The sequence below is a fragment of the Quercus suber genome, unplaced genomic scaffold (genome assembly GCF_002906115.3).
Source record: "Quercus suber isolate HL8 unplaced genomic scaffold, Cork oak 2.0 scaffold_128, whole genome shotgun sequence".
NCBI lineage: Eukaryota > Viridiplantae > Streptophyta > Magnoliopsida > Fagales > Fagaceae > Quercus > Quercus suber.
In genome coordinates, this window is record NW_027069591.1 from 103,963 (window position 1) to 118,934 (window position 14,972).

A 14,972-nucleotide genomic window follows, 5' to 3' on the forward strand; every position below is an offset into this window, starting at 1 on the left:
GAGCTGTTCTCTCTTGATTCTCGTATGCTGGAACGTCGGGTAATAGAGGATATCAGCAGAGCTTTCATTATCAACTAGAACCCAGTGAGTGTTGTAGTCCCCTACCCATATACTAACAACGAGTGTATCGTCGTGGGGGTGGTGGAGACGTCGAGCATCTTCCTTCGAGAACCCAATTATGGGATTGTCAACCTATGCCATCTTTGGAACAAAACCCGTCAGCTGGATGTTCTGAATCATCCTAAGATAAGTTTTATGTGCCTTCATGGACGAACCAGATGTTGTGGTGCCCCCTACAATCATCCTTATGTCCCCTAAAGGTGGCTTGGGGCGCTCACCATCCCTTTTGGCAACCTGTTCCTACGGTGGGTCTGCCCTTTCTTCACTAATGAATCGTTGTAGTTTCCCCTGTCTGATAAAGGCTTCAATTTGTTGCTTCAAGTCATAGCATTCAGATGTGTAGTAATCGTGATCCCAATGAAAACGACAATATTTATCTCTAGACCTCTTGCTGGGATCTCCCTTTAACTTGCCAGGCCACGTCAAAGTCGTATCATCCTTGATCTGCATCAATACTTGATCTATTGGAGTCGTTAGCAGGGTAGAGTTGGTGAACCTTCCAGTGGGGGATGTGGAGCACCTATCCTCTCGTTGGTCTTCGGTTCTAGTCATCTTCCTTCCCTTGTCCTACCGTGCATCTTCTTGCCTTTCCTTTTTCTTGGGTTTCTCCTTCTGAGCCAATAGCGGGTCCTCTTTTTTCATGTACTTAGTGGCTCGATAAAGCACATTTGACATGGTCTTTGGGTTGTTTTTGTATAAAGAGAACAATGACTTCCCCTTCCGCAACCCATTGGTGAATGCAGCAACAAGTATCTAGTCATCAGCTTCATTTATCGAAAGGGCTTTCTTGTTAAAGCATGTTATGTAAGATCTCAGCGTCTCGTCTTCCCGTTGCTTGATACTCGTCAGGCATGCAGTGGACTTCTTATACCTGTGCCCCCCAATAAAATGCAACGCAAACTGTGCACTTAGCTCCTTGAAGGTACTGATGGAGTTGGGCGTCAACTTGCTGAACCATACCCTTACGGGACCCTTCAGCGTAGTTGGGAAAGCTCAGCACATGATCTCATCCGTAACACCTTGTAAGTGCATGAAGGTTTTGAATGACTCTAGGTGATCCAAGGGATCCTTAGACCCATTGTAGGTTTCTATCTACGACATATGGAACTTTGGAGGAAGGGGTAATGAAGTGAAGGGCGCAGTAAAAGGCGAGTCTGTCCAGTGTACCAACTCGTCAAGGTCGTTTGACACTAGTCCCTTGAGAGCGTTCATCATAAAGTCCATCATCTCCTTCATCATCTGCATCTTTGCAACCATGTACGGTGGTGCCGTATCTGCGATGGATGGACGACTGGTGTCCTGTCTCTCTTATCTGCTAGGGGCGTTGTTGCCTTATGGTCCTTCTTAGTCCCTCCTTTTGGCCCGGTACACTTTTGCTCCTCTCCATGATTGTTGGGTCCTGCGTTCCTTGGTGCAACTGTTCCTCCAAGTCGTGGTTTTGCTTAGCAAGGCATTCTACAGCTGCGGCAAGAGTCTGTATCTGCCTTTCAAAGGTAGTAGTGTGTGGTTCATCTCCTTGGTTGTTATTGGTTATGATTGAGCGAGTGAGTACCATACAACTCTTTGTCTGGAAAGTGGTAGTATGGTTTCTACTACAATAGTCTCTTTCCCACAGATGGCACCAATTGATGATATCAAAAATCGTCAGTGAGTTGCACAGTCCTCACGTGCTCTAGACAAAACCTGCGAAACAAAAACAAAGTAGACCCTACAAAGAGCACCAGTGTGGTACCGGCCAAATACCCTCAGAAGGTTAAGTTAGAGAACTTCTACAACTCTGGTGTGCTAGAGCTAGGGTAAATTATGCGTACCTTGATTTGTGAGGGTTTTAGGGTTTTTATAATAGTGTAGAGCTGACCTTCGTTTCTTGGTGGAGAAGATCTTTCCTTGTAGGGAAGATCCTCATTAATACATGTACTTTGCGGGATCCTTTCCTTGTAGGGATTCCTTTGATTAGGGTTGATCGTGAGATACAAGATATTTCCTTACATAGATATCCGTGGGAGTCAAGTTAAGCCAGGTTGGATCCGTCGGCCTTTTTAACCCCATCGGCCTCTTCACATCCGTCGGTCACCTACTCTGTTCAAGAATTCCCGTCAGCCTATGGAGACGCCTGTTAGGTATTGTGGTGAGGTCGTTGGTTTATGATGCCGTCACTTTCTCCATTCCATATACGCGCATGAAGCTGACGGGCCTGTAGGAATCGTCGCCTTTCTTGTGTGACAAATTTATTTTGCAACACCCTTATCATACTCAATGTTAAGTATATATTAAGATCTAAAAAGTATAGAAATAATATATTAATTATATTTTACCATACCACAAGTCAGGTGTGGGGTTAGCCAATACTCAACCCTTTATGAGAACTGAGACTCAAGGGGACTGAGAATTTCATTAAGTAAAAGTAATCAGTCGTTAGCAAATTTCAAACTAATTTATAGTATTGCTAATTTTATTGCAAAAACTATAACTAATTTTATTGAGAAAAACTTACAAATTGAAGTAACAATAAGTTTGTAACCCCCCCCCCCCTTCCCTCGATTGCTCCTCTTTTGCTTTCTGATTTTGTGGGGCTGTATTGTAACAGGGCTTGCCCTCGTGGACCTGGTGTTTATTCCTCATAGTTTTTAATATTATCATCCATTTCACCAAAAAAAAAAAGGTTTGATTAGTATCACATTAACAATATAAAAAATATTATTTTAACTATTTCTTATATGCCTAGATAATAAAATCAATTTGTAAAAAAAGCTTAGATAACAGAATGTATGACGTGCGTCACGTGCCAAATTTTAACGCCTATGTAACATTCTCATTCAGCTAATTAGAATGTACTTTTTTTTTTCCTTTTCTAGAAGATTTAGAATGTAATTGGCAAAGAAGCTTTACTTATCCAAATATCATAATGTGATAAAGAAGTCCTAAAATCTTCCATGATGATAAAAATCTATGACCAAAACCAAGTAGAAGTAGTATTGCTCTTTGAGTTTGTGAAGTGCATGAAAATCACACGCTCCAGTCCAATGACCAAACCCAACGAAAAGGGGGAACACATCGTAAGCAATGATGCAGACACAGAAAACTTGGGGTCCCCCAAAGTTCACGTTGATGTAACATCCTTCTAGAAATTCGGGAAACGAATATTGTTTTGCCCATGTTGAAGTACTGAAGATGATGGAATAGATTTGTAAAAGGAACTGTAATTAAGAGTAGTTTTAGTTTGGGTTCACTAATTAGCATGAGTTTCAATAAGTTGATTCCTTTTTTTGTTCTCTTCTTTTCGCTTTTGAAAATTGAAAGCTCCTGTTTACAACAGGGAAGAAGCTGTAGTTGTTTCAGCCTTTCAGGTTTATCTCATACCAATTTGGGCCCTCACCACTCTCTCTCTCTCTCTCTCTCTCTTTTTATAAAGTGTCACTGCTGGTTCATAATTAGTTAGAATATATGGGAAATGGGAATGAGTTCTTCAGGAGTTGGCAATGTTCTAAATTCGTAATTGTTCATATATATGTGAATGTGAGGGTGCTTTTAGCAGAAAAGAAAAGCTGAAAAGAAAAAGTAAAGAGAGGAAAAGGAAAAAAATAGCTCTGGACACAAGATTTTAGTAGAATACTTTCTAACTAATAATGCCCCCTTATTTTTCATTCATTTCCACTTATATTTCTGCATTCATCCCCAGCATTTTCGTGTGTTTATATCTTTCTCACACAGGTTCGAAAATGGAAACTTGTAGAGTGCATCACCTTTTAGTACCACCTTCCTGCATCCCATTTCTCGCGCTAATGTTATTACTTCTTCAGTAAAAAATTTATAAATTTTCAGCTTGTTGATGTTTGTACTTAGTACTCAATTGTGAATATGCTCTCACACTAATGCGCTTCGTCTCAATCTTAACTTGTTTTGAATTGTCTTGTGGTCCAAAATATGTTTGTTACTCTATACTATCATAAAGCCCGTTTCCTCCTCAACCAAGTTGGATTAAAATAAAATTTGATGTTACTATTAGACCTCATGCCACCATTATTGCCGCTGTTGGGAAAAATGAATTTGAAGATGTCTTATTTGCTCATTTAAACCTCTTTCCTCCTCCTGATTCAACTCTTGGAGAAACACAAGCTGATTTTCAAACCATCGAACTTGCAATCTACCACAAGCACTCATATGTTCTCTTTGAAGGTGATTCTAAAGGAGTTATCGCGGCCTTTCAGAACATCAACTCGACTCTTCCTTGGTTCCTTACATCTTTTCTCTCAGATGTCAAAGCTTCTCTCTGTTCTCTCTTTTGTTGGGATTTTTCTTTTGTTTCTAGAGATGTAAATTTCATTTCCCACAACTTGGCCCGTTGAGCTACACTTTGTAATTGGGATGGTTCCATTTTTATCTCTTCTCTTCCCCCTTAGGTTTTTCACCCAGAAGATTGAGATGGGTTGGGTGATTCCTTTGCTCTCTTTTCTATTTATTTATCCTTATATTTGAAAAACTCACACCTTCTCATTACATTCCAAACTAGGTAAAGGAAGGAGTGTAAGGCTAATGTGGAGCAAAGTAATTCCTAGCTAGTGGATCTTTTGGTGTTCATAGACTATCATCTTGGTATGGAACCATCTTAAGCTATTTCGTATCTTTAAAGGTATCTTTTGGTGTAATAGCCTCATATGAAAATTTGTACCTTGATGTATTAAAATGGACCAAAATGTATGTATATATGTATGTATATTTGAGAAAGTATCATATTTTGATGGTCACTATAAATTTTTTAAGTGTTTTGTATGCTTTGATGAATAATAATAATAACTCTAGGATCAAAATTAATTACTAAGAGATTCGTCACAACTTGAACTTAGGGGGCATGTTTGGTAAGCTATAATAGATTTTATAATGGAGTAGTTATTCTTTTGTAATAACTATTCAGTTGTTTAATTGCATTTTTATTATATTAGAAATAGTTATTCCTTAATTTTAGGATTAACTATTCATTTTTAAAATGGTTGTAATATATAATCCTTAATACATATAACAATTTCTAAAATTAATATATTTTTAAAAAATACAAACTCTCCATATGCTATTATGCATCATCTTTTTACAAACTTTCCATACCTAACTACGAATTTATGAATAAGAATAATTATTTCATTGCAACATCTTTTATTCTTAATAATAAAAATTACCATGTCTAATGGTATCTCTATTTTGTATATCATACATGTCCTTATTGTATTAGAAGTCCTAACTCATGGCTATTGTGCTATCTTAGTCGTAGAGGGTTGGGTTTTTTGAGCATTGCTCTTGTAATCTTCAAAATAATCGATAGCTTGTTGACAAATAATAAATGGATCTCACTTTTGAATTTAAATAAATGATAATTTCTTATTATCTTTTTTTTTTTAATCATAAAAAAGGATGGGTAGGAGTGACCAGAAATAAGTTCTTATTACCTGGGCATTACTATAGTAGTATCTTATTTGCTGAGTCCAGATCTACAAAAAGTTAATAATTTTGTAAGTATTTATAAATTATAATTTACTATAATATTAGAAAATTAAGCTTGTATGTTTCTCACACACTCATATTTGCATACGTGTGGACCTTGTCTAGACTGTACATTAATGCAGCGGCCCCCCATATAAAAATTTCTAACCCGCCCTAGGGACCTAAAATGAAAATGGCCCCCCATGTCTAGAGCAAGAGGCCGACCAAGCTGTATTGGTTGTGTAATTATGTCGAATCACGGGGCCCTCGCCTTAAAATTTTGGCTTCTTGTACGCAAAGTTAGCCTTTGGAACCCTCCACTAGTCTGTCTCTCTCTTCCTCATCATTTTATTTTGGTACCATCTTTCTCATCATTTGATGCTTCATTTCTCTTCCGTAAAGTTTTTTTTTTTTTTTTTTTGGGCCATAATCTTCCATCAAGATTTTCTATACTTTTCCACATACCAACTTGGCGGCTTTCAAGGTGGTTATCAGGTTGTTGTTGTAATAATTGTTTTATTATTTAGTACCACCAATTATTAACTACCGAGTCCCATATGCATTTCAATGAATATTCTTTCACCTTGTACCTTTTGGGATCAACAACCAAAATACCCTTACAAACACTCTTACATTAATACTTTGTCCTTTTTTGTTTATAACCTCACCTGTTCCTCTTTATTTGTGGGAGATACATAATTTACATGAATCAACTTATTAAAGTTAGCTATACCTGTACAGAAAGTTAGAATTTAGAACCCATGAAAAGTAGGAATTTTTATTTTGTTTCATGGGGATCCCACTGACATTCACATACCCTGCTCACACCTATGTGAGTGGCGTGTTGACGTGTTGTTTATGATACAAAATACCACTTTGAAAAATTAAGAAAGTTTTGGGTACGTTGATTCATCATTTTTAAAATATATTTTCAAAATGGTTAAAAATTGGTTTTAAAAATAAGGTGAAAATACTCTTTTTGGTCCTTGTATTTTGGGGCCACTTCAATTCCGTTGTTATATTTTGGTAATCAATTTGGTTCTTATTATTTTTAATTTTTGGTCATTTTGGTTTCTATATTTTGTTAGTAGTCAAAATGGTTCTTATTATTTTCAATTTGCAATTATTTGGTCCTGTTACTTTTAATTTGCAATCATTTTAGGCCTACATTTGGGTTTGTTTTGATTGTCGAGTTGATATGTGTGTCCACCGGAGTTGAAGATTTTAAATTTGATTTGTGTTTTTGTGTTTAATTGTCAAGATAAGAAAGTGTAAGAAAATGGAAGAAAAGCTGTGATTTGACAATAGAGATCAAATTGATTGTAAGTTGAAAATAACGAGAACCAAGAGAACTAAATTGATTGCTACCAAAATATAAGGATCAAATTAACAATGACCCTAAAATGTAGGAGTCAAAATAGTATTTTAACATTTTCAGTAAAAAAATTAATTTTTAAAACATATTTTTGTATATATTTTCAATGTGAAAGAAGAATGAATTTCAGTTTTTTTTTTTTTTTTAAGAGAAACAAACTAATTGCTAAACACACACACACTTTAATTACACTATTTCACTTAGATTCAGTTAACTTAATTAGTTAAGTCTCTTATTTATATGCAAATATATCAATATGGACCAACAACCAATCCAGTCGCAATCCAATGAAAAAGAATAAAAAGCTTTTTTTAAAAAAATCATCGACAAAAAAGCAGCAAAAAACCAAATCCAGCGCCGCGGGTACCCTCGTGCTGATGCAGCAAAGATTTATGTTTTGGTGTGCTTGGAAACATTATAAATTCTTTTACTATAGCCTTTTGCCCTAACTTGAGGATTATAAGAAAATGTTCAGGGAAGCAACAAACACTCTCTCTCTAATATCATTTTATTTTTCTCTACTTTTTCTCAATTATGAAAGCATAAGTTGCTGGGTGGCTCATGTAAATTGCTTTCAGGTCACTAACTGAATATTAATTTATAGTACTATGACTTTAGGGTGATTGTTTTCCAACTGCTTTAAATATTACAAGGTAGGATGGAGGAATTTGTGATTATGCTGGAATAGATTTGAGAATGCTTTTTTTTTTCTTTTTTTCTTTTTTTCTCTCTGAGAATCGATTTGAGAATGCTTTAGCATACATTAAAAGAATTTGATAAATTTAGGAGAAAAAATAATTCAATGTACTATAAACTACATTGAAATGAATTCTTATCTTTAAATCTCTCATTGCAATACGATTTCGAGAGGAATTGAGGATTGCCATAAGTGAAAATCCAATGAAAATATTATAATCCAATATTAGCCAATTATTAATTGGTCTGATGCACTTAAGTTTGTATTTTATGTGGGTTCCAGTTAGCTCAACTGGTAAAGTCTCTGATGGTTAAATAAGAAATTCGAGGTTCAATCCCCGCCTACATCAAAAATTGATTGGTGTCTTGGTCTGATGACAAAGAACTATCATTAGGAGCGAACGCTATAGGTTGAAACTCTCTAAAAAAAAGTTTGTATTTTGTGTTGCCAAGAGCCTTGTAACTCAACTGATTTGCATTTCTTAGTGTTTCCAAAGGAGATATCTAAGATTCAATTCCTTTTTGCTCCATTGTAACTATCAAATAATACCAAAAAAAAAAAATGTTATAGCTTACGCATTACAACTTAAAGGAGTTAAAAATTAAAACTTAAAAGAGAAGGTTGCAATTCCTTAACAAAATGGGAAAAAAAAAGGCTTAAATTTTATGCTATTATTATTATTATTCCTTTGAAATCTCTCTCTCTCTCTCTCTCTCTCTCTCTCTCTCTCTCTCTTGATTTTGGGTGGGATAGTGGGTGTTTGGGTGGTGGTTCGGTTGCTTTGGATTGAAGTTTGGATCGATGGGTGTTTGGGTGGTAGTTTGGTGACTTTGGATTGACGTTTAAGCGGATCAGTGGGTGTTTAGGTGTAGTTTAGTGGCTTTGGATTGATGTTTGGCCAGATTGGTGGTTGTTTCGATGGAGGTGGTGATTCAGACTTTGGTTAGGGTTCGAGTGGCAGTGGTGGGCTTGTTGGATTTGGTGGTTGCTGCTAGTTTGCTCTCTCTCTCTCTCTCTAAGAGAGAGAGAGAGAGAGAGAGAGAGAGAGAGAGAGAGAGAGAGAGGTGTAGATTGGCGGCTAGGCAGGGGACTAGGGACTAGAGGAAATGGTTGTGGTTTGGGTATGTGCTTGTTCCGATTTGGGTCACGGTGGTTGTGATTTGTTTAGATGAGTTTGTGGTGGGTGGTGGATGAGTTTGTTGTTTTGGGTTTGTGGCGAATTCCGATGGGTTTGTGATTTTGGTGATGGTTGTTGATTGTGGTGGTTGATTTGTTTGTTGGCAATAATTTCAGTTTTGGTTGGTGGTGATGGTCGTGGTGGCTTAGTTTCAGAGGAGAGAGAGATGAGTAGTTTTGTATTTATTTTATTGGGTAATTTATATTATTTTATTAAGTTGTACATAAAAATAAGAATTTGAATGTTGGGTTTATTGTTAAATGAGTTGGTACAATTGATAATGTTTTAGAGTGTAAAATAGGTATATTTTTACAAACCTAAATGTGAATGCTCTTCACATACAAGTATTTTACATGAGTGGGTGTTGTCTAATGTATCCCAACAAAAAACATTTAAACAAAAGAGCCGAACAAGTATCAAAAAGTATTTATCCCTCTTGTTGATTGTTCCCGCAACAACCAATCTATTTGCACACCTATTACCTTCATGTATTCAACTGAGAGTCTGAGACTTACCAAGGTTTTGCGACTAAGTGCCTGCAATAAGCTAATAAGTGATCAAGTAAGTTAAATCAAGGGGAAACAATAAATGTGAATTTGTTAATCATTTAACTGCAAATAGTGAGTCATGTTTCTAATATTACTATTTTGTATTCTAATTACCATAACAATTGAAATCCAAAGATTACGTGATCCAACGTAATGACTTATGTTTACGAAGGAGTTACCTTTTCACAAAATCAACTTATAGGTTACAACTTACAAAGAACCTAAAATGGGGTATTCATAAGAGACTAAACTCTAGACTAATCATACACTAAACTATTAACTATGGTTACTTAACTTGTGCAAGTAGAATACTTTTCTTACACACCCAATAAGATTAATTTAGACATTGACTTAAATTGAGCATGATATCATTAACAAAATGGCTCATAACTTTGTAAGAATGATCCAAGATATGGCCACGTTTAGGGCAAGACCTTTAACCCATATTCCATCAGCATACAATTTAGACTTTCTAAAGCATCATAAAATGAGTTTTATTTATTTATTTGAGGAACAACATCATAATTCATAAAATGAGTTTATTGCCACATTTTAGCATTTTTAATGAAGATATTTAGAGTTCAAATTTCATCCTCATTCACTGTAACTATCGAACTATCAACAAAATAAGCATCATAAAATGAGTTGACCAACCTCACTAGATTAGCTGATCGCATTTCCGTATGTTCTCATTTTGAAAAATCAATATGATACAGTCAAAGTCAAAATGATAGTTAAAAAAGAAAAAAAGAAAAAGAAAAAGAGAGAGTCTAAGGAATTGGCGTTTGAGAATTGAGATAGTCTTGGATTGAATAATCACATCGATATATCCTTGTAATTCGACATAGATATGAGCTTATCGAACAATAGGTCCTACAATACATCATCGAAACACAAACATAATCAACCAAACCTGGTCGTTCACCTACCAAATAAAAATAATAAAAAGAAAGGCGGGGGAAATTACTAGATTTTGAGGGTTAATATGGTTATTTCAAAGTAGCTTAACAAAAGCAAAGTAATTATCACATTCTTTAATCCTAATTAATTAGTAGTACATATTACATAGGTAAATGTCACTTTCCTCCATTTCAGAGAAGCTCTCTGAGATGACTCCATAACAAATCATGAATTCGCAGGTTTTGTCCCTTTTGTTAATCTTCTGTTCCCTTGTTGATCAAGTTTACTTATCATTACTTACCAATGTTTCTTTTTATTATTACAGTAATTTTTCATTTGTCTCACTTAATACTACTTTTAGCACTGGTCTTTTTCTACATCTATAATTTTGAACTAATTTTTTAAATAATGAAATATATTATGATGGAAGTTTCACTTGTTTTTCATGAGTATGAGAAGTTTTTAGAGCATCCGTAGCAGCTTTCTTATAAAAAATATCATTTTGACGCACCAAAAACCTATTTTATTATTTTACCACATCATTTTACAATATCTCATTTATCAGATGTTTTATTCTTCAATTCTATACATTAAAATAATATTTACAACACATTAAAATAATATATTAAATTCCTCCCTCATCATCATCATCATCATTATCAACAACACTAACAACAACAACAACAACAACAACAACCAGAAAAAAAAAAAAAAACCACAACCACCAAAATCAACCCACAATCGCCGTCGAATCCACCATCAAATCACAACCACCAAAATAGAAAAACAAAAACAAAAACAAATCAGAACAGGGATTGGCACCACCACCAATTTGCCCATCACCAACTGACCCACCCACCACCATTAATCTGCCCATCACCATCTCAACCCACCCATCGCCATAACCCACAACCTGAACCCACCCACCACCGATTTGCCCATCCAAACCCACCCATTGCCCAACCCACCCATCAAACCACAGCCAAAAAATGTGAATGGAAAAAAGAAAAGAGGAAAAAAAAAAAAAAAGAACTCGAAGAGGAATAGAGAAGACAAATGGTCGGCGGTGTCGAGTGGTGGTCTTTGGTGAGATTGGTGGCGTCGAGTGGTGGCCTTTGGTGATCGGCGTGCTGTGGAAGACGAATAGAGAAGACAAAGATGAGAGAGAAGACAGAGACGAGAAGATGGAGAGAGAGATATGTGTGATGAGGAGAGAGAAAATGAGAATAAAATAACAATATATATTTTTCCATTGTTGTCTGTACCGTCTCACATTTGAGACGGTACTATAGCAATGTGGCATAATTTTTGAGATTTAGAACATCTGATAATGCTCAATTTTTGTGTTTGGTGTGCCAAATATTTGGCATTTGGCACATCTGTTGTGGATGCTCTTATAAAATGTTGGAACATTCAGTGGATTAATATTTAATAATAGTTACAATAGGGGGTCATTCTATTGTACCCTTTTATTTTTTGGGGTACGGTACCCACTTAAATCTAAACCATTAATTCAATTGTGTTTTGATCTTGACCATTCATTTATTTTAAGTGGATATTAGTTACTTGTAAAACAAGTTACATATATAAACAAAAAATCAATAGTAGAGGTGTTTTTACTTTAATGAGTGAGGTGTTCATCTTGACTTTCGCGTTGAGAATTATAAATCAATTACTTGACACCAAAATCAAGGAAATTAAGACAGTTTATGCAAAAATAGACTACAATTAGAAAAAAAATTTGATTTGATTTTGGATTTTCACAATGCTTTGATTTTAATATATTATATATGCTTGCTTTGGATATAGAACATATTAATTAATTGTACTTGAAATTTGCTAAATTACCGATTTTCAAAAAATTTAAGTCATTTGAAAATGATGAATTTAATTATTTAATTATAATTTTAACACACTCTCTCACATGTAGACTTAGACTCTCCTTTAATAAGTGGACCCAACATATATAATTTCTAATATTATTAAATGAGAGGTAGAGCAGGGACATGGATTGAACTCAGGATCTCATGTTCTAATACTATGATAAATTATCAATTATTCTAAAAGTCTAAATTATTAGAAAATAATGATTTTAATTATTTAACCATAATTCTAACAAAATATTATATTTTAAGAAACTGCTTTTATCTAGTGATCTTTTAATTTTAAAATTTCACAAGTTTTTCTTTCAAAATGATCATGGGATTTCATTTATCTTAGACCAAGATAAGATTCTCAAAAGAAACTAATTTTGTTTTTGGTTTTTTTTTTTTTTTTTGTCGTTTTTTTTCCCTCCAAAATTTGTCTCATACATGTACGAGATTTTGGGTATGTTTAGTACACTGAATGTAGATTACGTTAAGAATAGAAATCTTTTATTATTAGGAATAAAATATGTAATGGAATCAATATTTCTATTCATAAGTTTGGTTGTTATATATGAAAAATTTGTAAAAAAATGGTGCATATAGAAAATTTTTATTTTTTTGGAAATATATTAATTTTAAAAATTGTTACAAATATTAAAGAATAACTATTACAACAATTTTAGAAAAGAATAACTAATAAAGATGTAAACTAATTAATCGGATAGTTATTATATATGAATAACCATTTCATTATGGAAAATGTTAAAGTTAAAAATTATTTTACAAATTGCTGATATTGTGAGTGGTTATTGGTAAGTAAAAAAAAAAAAAAATGATGTTAGGAATAGACTCATATGAGAAACAGTAAGAATTTGCCACATCAACAATTTGTTGCTGTAGCATAACTTAGAATTTGTTGACAAGTGGCATGCCAGTTTTTCAGAGAACTTGCTTAGAAATTTATAATATGCTATGTTATATATATATTTTAAGCCTAACAATGGAAGAAACATAACTTCTCTTTTTATGCAACGAAAATGAAAGAAAACAAAATGACTTATAATGGATGCATGATTTGCACCTTATCTTTCCAGTTTCATTTGGGTAGGATTCTCTCATTTTTATGTAGGTCAATGAAAATATCAATATTAGACTTAGTCCAAATCGTTACCAACTTTGATTTATTATCTATCCCAAATCAAAGTGTCAAACTTGTACAAAGTTCCAAACAAGTAGGCACATGCAAACAGAAATAACTTCTAAAGATGGGAGTTGGTTGGTGATGCTAAAGGCCCAAAAGAATGGGATAGGATTCCAATATAACACATGTAGATCAACCGAAATAATAGTTCGGATTCGGACCGATATCCCTAGATTTTATGCTACAATATATATTTATAAAGCTGCCTAATTTGAGAAGAGTCACACACTGGTTTCACCCAAGTCCTACATTCTCCTCGGTTGGCTTCAAAATCTGATTCTCACTTAGCGTCACAACCGGCACAATATCTGTTTCCCATCCACTCCAAGTACCCAAAACCACCCCCACTATTTTTAATAGTGATATATGCCACAACAGTTTTATAGTAATTTCACAACAAAATCTAAATGAAAAATTATTACTGATTCTTATTTAAATTCATTACTAGCATCATTTTTTTGTCACTTATGAACATATTTATAGAGTAATCGATAAAAAGTAATAGATCCATATGTACATAAAATATCCATCACTCGTAATCGTAGTTTTTATTTAAATTCGTTATTAACATCACTTTTTGTCACTTACAAACATACTCATAGAGTAGTCGATGAAAAATAATAGATTCATATGAAGCAGAAATATCAATCACTCGTGATCGCACAAATTAAGAAGGGATGAAATTCATAATTGAGCGAGTCTTCTAGAATTAGTCATATTCATTAGCTTACCTTGAAACAACACAGAGCAACCAAAATTCAAAGTCGCTTTGGGGTTGCGGAAAATTCCTAGTAGACACCCGCCGCTTCTCCTCGCAACGCACGTCAACTGATCCTTATACAAGCCCCATTTTCGTCATTTAATAGACTTTTATTTTGTTTCCAACACACTTTAATTTTTTTTTTTTTTGGGAGAATTAACACACTTTAAATTCAACTAGTTGGGACTCGTGACTTTGTGACATGCCGTTGGTAAACGGTAACAACTCACGTACTAATACTATTATTCAACAAGGCAACAATTGTTCACTGTAACTAAATTAAATTTACTTTTTTACTTTTCTCTTGCAACAATCGAAAGAGCCAAGATGACTATCAAACAAATTATATTTATTTATATTGTAATTTGCATTTTTTTATTGAAAATTTGATCATTAAGAAATCATATAGTTTGTAACTAAGACCTAGATCATGCCTTTATATTTATTATTTTGCTACAGACTTTAGTTAACGACGTGTAAATACCAATTGTGACGAAGAATATAAAATAAAATAATATTGGACTATTCATTAGATTATATGTATGACAAATGTTTGATATATAGATTGTACCTAATATTGGGAAGAGCCAACGCGTTATGCTCTAGAGATACCATTTATATATATATATATATATATTTTTTAAATAAATAAAACTTTTAATAATTCCAATAACAATCTAAGAATATTGATTAACTTATATGTTACCTGAAACAAGAATAAAACAATATAAATATAATAGTGGCCATACACGTGGGCGGTTGCAATTGGCTGGAACAGTAGCTAGTAATTCTCAAAAGGCAACGTGCATCCCTCCTCTAAAAATGAGTATTATTACTAGTAATTTCCAATTTAA